Source organism: Mus caroli, chromosome 17, assembly GCF_900094665.2.
Source record: "Mus caroli chromosome 17, CAROLI_EIJ_v1.1, whole genome shotgun sequence".
NCBI lineage: Eukaryota > Metazoa > Chordata > Mammalia > Rodentia > Muridae > Mus > Mus caroli.
This window is the reverse complement of record NC_034586.1, coordinates 45,900,487-45,905,536: the sequence shown is the minus strand read 5'-3', so window position 1 is coordinate 45,905,536 and position 5,050 is coordinate 45,900,487. Positions and strand designations below refer to the sequence as shown.

General features: G+C 43.3%; 1 pseudogene; it reads left to right on the top strand.

The window, feature by feature from the left end:
* Window positions 1-1,206: 1,206 nt before the first annotated feature.
* On the top strand, window positions 1,207-3,762 carry LOC110312262 (annotated as a pseudogene).
* Window positions 3,763-5,050: the final 1,288 nt, after the last annotated feature.

The window sequence follows — 5,050 nt, the reverse complement described above, 5'->3', positions numbered from 1 at the left end:
GAATAATGTCTGAGCCCCTGAGTGAGATCATGCTCAATACTCCCCAGAAATCCCTTTACAGGCATACCTCGAGGTGTGTCTCCTAGGTGACTCCAAATTACATCAAGTAGATGACAGAGATAAACCAACACACTCATTTCTCTTGGGTCCTTTTGAGCAAAGGGTTCTTATGAACTGAGTGAATGTCCAGGATTGCCAACTCATCTTTCCACAGAAAGACTCAATGGTCAGACAAAGGTCTACAGATCTCACAAAGAGGTGCGACCTGACAAGATGAAGATGTGGTTTTTCCAAAGTTGCATACAAACCCATTATAAGTTAAAGACATCTTCAGTATCCATGGCTTGCTTAACTATGCTTGCTCACATTGCTTACTTAGAGATCCCAGGACAATGAGAACAGGGAGGCAGCCCACTACAAGATTGGCTCCTCTCACATCAATCAATCATGAACTGCCCTACTGCTACATCCATGAGCCCATGAGACAGAGGCACTTCCTCAGTTACGGTTTCCTGTTCCCTATGGCTCTGATTTGTATCAAAATGATCAAACCTAGCCACAGATCTTTATTTGGGGACTGAGGAACTGTATCTAAAGAAGGATGGACAAGATTGATCATCTGAGGAGCTTAACAAATTCTTGGGGACGGGGATGGAGACAGCTTGTAGAGTCTATACTGTGATCCTCCCCAAAGGCCATGTCAAAATTAGCAGAGGAAAACTCTGATGAACTGGACTTGCAGGCCAAGGATGACATTTAACAGGGACACTGAAAGATCACTGCCCAGTTGCAGACTCTTAAACAGGCTGCCATGGCTTCCAGCTACACATCTGCATAGGTGCAGGCTACACACCTGCATAGGTGCAGGAAACAGGTGTGCGAGAAATCTGATTACTCCTGGTTTAAGAACAGTCTTACAAGTTTTCTGTTTGTTTTTGTTTTTGATTTTTCCAAGACAGGGTTTCTCTAGTAGCCCCGGCTATCCTGGAACTCACTATGTAGACAAAGCTAGTCTCAAACTCAGATATCCTTCTGCCTCTGCCTCCTGAGTGCTGGGACTAAAGAGGGGCTACATTTCAGTAGGCTGTGGAAACAAAATTCTCAGTTTCCTTTATTGCTATTGGTAGTTTACCAGGAAATGTTTTCCAGAGGGCAGGATGGAGAGAAGAGAGCTAATGAGAACTCAGAATGCTTTGTGAGCAGGGGTGGGCCTTAGTCTCCACTCTTTAAACAGTTCTTCAGCTGTGCTCTGGGTCATCATGGGTAAGGAGAATTTTCTGAGCCTCAAGGCCATCCCCAACAGGATCAAGTCCAAAGGGTCCTAGAAGTTTTGCTGGCACTGCCAGATGGGCCAGAAGAAGTGCTGCAAAGAGAAGGGCTTTCAGTGACACTGTGTGCTTGACTCTCAGAGACCAACCACTCTTCCTGGCTTCCAAACATCTGCAGCAGTTTGTGAATTATTTTGCAGAGGAATAACGAAACGACTTTCTCAAAACGACTTTCTTGAAGTTCTGAGGAGATGCTTCGGCATGAAGAGTCCACAGCCACATCATGTATTACAAGTCTGTCAGCCATCAAGGGCATGCCCACCAGAACGCCACTCCGAGGAAAACACTGAGCAACTTCACCAAGTGGCTGGGCAGAGAGGGCTTATGTAAAGCAGATGAGACACCAAAAGACTGGTGAGTCCAGTGCGTAGACAGGGGTCCAGAAACCATTCGCCAGCAGCTGGAACTAGAAGAAAAGAAAAAGCAAGACATTGATAAAGAGAGAACTGCCAAATTCACTGAGGAACAAATGAGAAGAGGTCTGGAAGAAAAAAAGCAAAAGATGTCTGTTTTTTATGGAGTTAAGTGAGAAAATGATGCAGGAAAGGTTATACTCAATTGAATAAAAGAGCAGGTAGCTCAGCTGGAGCCCCATTGTCCAGGTCAAGGTGTCTGAGTCCAAGTGCCCTGAATACTTGGGGGGTGGAGCACAGCATAACGGAGGAAAGGGGAATATTCACAGAGCTTAGCTCTGCCTGGGCAGAAGTCTGCATTGGATGAAATTATGGAGACTGGAGTAGAAAAGAAAGGAGCTCCATGAATTGACTTCTGGCCACAACCTAGAGTCATTGTGAACATTACAACTGAAAACCTTGGATATACCACAGCAAAAAGGGTATAAGATGGTTGAATGTGGAGACAGGCTGACACTGGACCAGACTCATTTAGAGAGAGTCATTCCAGCACCAGGAAAGAAAGTTCTAGTTGTAAACTATAAACCACCGTGGCTATAGAGGAAATGAAGGCACCCTAGAATTCATCCATGAGAAGGCTTTTTCAGCCACTGTGGTCATTGACACTGGGCCTCTGAAGGGTGCAAAGTTAACGGAGTTCCATATGAGTTTAGGCATTCGTTTATCAACCTTTAAAATCCTAACACATCAGACTAATGTTTGTCAAGGCACTATGAGTCTGGGCTGTGTTAAAGGATTTATTTTGGATATGAAACAAATTTATATGTTACTGAATTGTTCGGGTAAACTAAATAAAATCTAATTATGTCTTTGGAAGTCACAACAATAAATGAAATGTTTTGTTCCTGGCTCTCTGGTATCTGTGGGTCTTAACTTTGCAGGGTGGAGTCTGTTGAGGCCATCGTGTATGGGGTGAGAATGGGAAAAGCAAGGAGGGAGATTTGAGAAAACTCACAAAAAAAATACCCTGAAAGAGAGCCGGGGAGGGATGAAGAGAGGGTGTTGAATTGTTAGCCTGAATTATCTTCCTGGGTGACTTAGGGTGCTGCTTTTCATTGGGGAGTCCAATCTCTCTACTTTGGTTTTTCTGTTTTGCTTCATGTCTAACACTGTCTATGATCTCTCAACCATGGAAGAAATGTCTTCAACTCTTTCATATTGAAAGATGTCTCTAGTTCTTTCTTGGTCATACAAGCCACTTTCTAGGAATCCATTTTCTGTCTGTCTCTAGAAAGAAGGTGTTAGGTATGTGTAGTTGGTATAACAAACGTTCTATTTTATTACTCTGAGAGTTCACACTCTAAATTCTTAACTATGGTCTTGTGTCTATCTCCCCACGGTTTCTCACCCGTGGGAAGTATCCTGGCTGAAGGTGGAGCCAGACTCTCACAGTAGTTCTCTAGTTCAAGGGTGGGAATCCTAGAGGAGGGGAGATCAAGGTGACATCTCTCCAGAAGTGCTAAAGATGTGAATACCAATGCTCTTAGTCTCTGCTTAAATACTGTCCAGTGGGGGACATGAAGTTCTGGTCATGTGGCTGGTTATCTTGAGCAAATTATGTCACTGGGTTCTGGTTATCAGGTAGAGTCTTGAGTACAATCGGGTTCCTAACTATATTTTGCATGTAGAGTCAGCTTGACTATACCTGGAATGAACTAAAACTAAAAAATGGAGGGCATACCTGTGAGGTTTGTTTTTTTTGTTTGTTTGTTTTTTTGCTTAATTTGAAGGAGGAACATCTGCTTTTAACCTGGATTTTGGAAGTAGGAAGATGCACCTTCAATCCATATCTTTTGATCTTGAAAGAGACATGCCTTTAATCTGGATCTTCAGTTGGGAAGACACACCTCTAATCTGGCCTCACCTTCTGCTGGATATCTAAGGACATGGAAGAAGGAACGTTGTGCTCTTTGCCTGATTTGCTCTTGCCTTGCTAGCAAGTCCATCCCTTCGCTGGCGTTAGAACCTACTTCTGCATTTTAGCATCTTCCAAAGAACAGCTGAGACATCGAGCCTTGTGAACTAGGTAAGGCCTGAATTCTTGGAATTTCTGTTCACAGTCAGCTATTGTTGGATTAGCTGGACTACATCCTATAAGTCATTCTAATAAATTCCATATATATGATATATATCATGTATATTGCACACATACACACACACACACATATATATATGTATATATATATATATATATGAAGAGAGATAGAGATACTCATTCTATAAGTTCTGTGACTTCAGAGAATCCTCTTTTATACCCTCAGTGGTTCTATAGCAACAGAAGTATAAGGATCTTTTAAGTATCTGGACTAGGCTTTTCAATTTGCCAGCACCTCCTCTCCTGGGAGCTCAGGGCGTACTGAAAGCCCATGGTGTGAACTGTATTACAAACTTAAAGGGATAAATGCATTGGATCAAACTGATTCCCCAATTGTGAGTGGCAATGGACTAGGTGACTCTGCATATGAAAGTCTTAACAGTTTGGGGGAAAATAAAGAAGGTGATGATGTCAGTCGGTTGTTTTTTTACCAAGCTTGGACACATTGACAAAGGATATGGATGCACTCTGTGGTAAACCTAAGCCTCGTCTAGCATCTCAGAATACAGTGAAGGACAACAGTGACTGTAATGATTAAATTGACTGGCTCCAGATGCACACAAACAGTCTGAAGTTTCATAAGTGTGCCCTGAAAGAGTGTCTTCTCTCCAGCAGCCACAGAGCTCCAGTTGTGGAAAATAAAATCAAAGTCCTCATTATATTGCTGGCTGAATTACAGCAAAAAATTCAAGCTCCAGCCTTGGAGGGTATTGGTGGTTAAAATAAGGTCATTAATTGGTAAAGAATGGTATCTTTGTTAGGGTGTTACTGCTGTGAACAGAAACCCTAACCAAGGCAACTTTTACAATTAGGGCTGACTTACAGGATCAGAGATCCAGTCCATTACCATCAAGGCAGACATGGCAGCATCCAGACACGCTTGGTGCTAGAGAAGGAGCTGAGAGTTCTACATCTTGTTCTGAAAGCAAACAGGAGAAGACTGGCTTCCAGGCAGCTAGGACAAGGGTCTTAACAACCACTCCCACAGTGACTCGATCCCTCCAACAAGGCCACACCCACTCCAACAGGCCACACCTCCAAACAGTGCCACTCCCTGGGTCAAGCATATTCAAACCACCACAAATGGGATCCTGTAAGCTGGGATGGGGATGTGTGGTAGGACTTTATTGAAACTGAGGACCTTGTGTTCTCATTCAGATTCCCAAGGGGTTTTTCATCTGAATGAGTGACTTTACCCTCAGCAGCACCTCCTG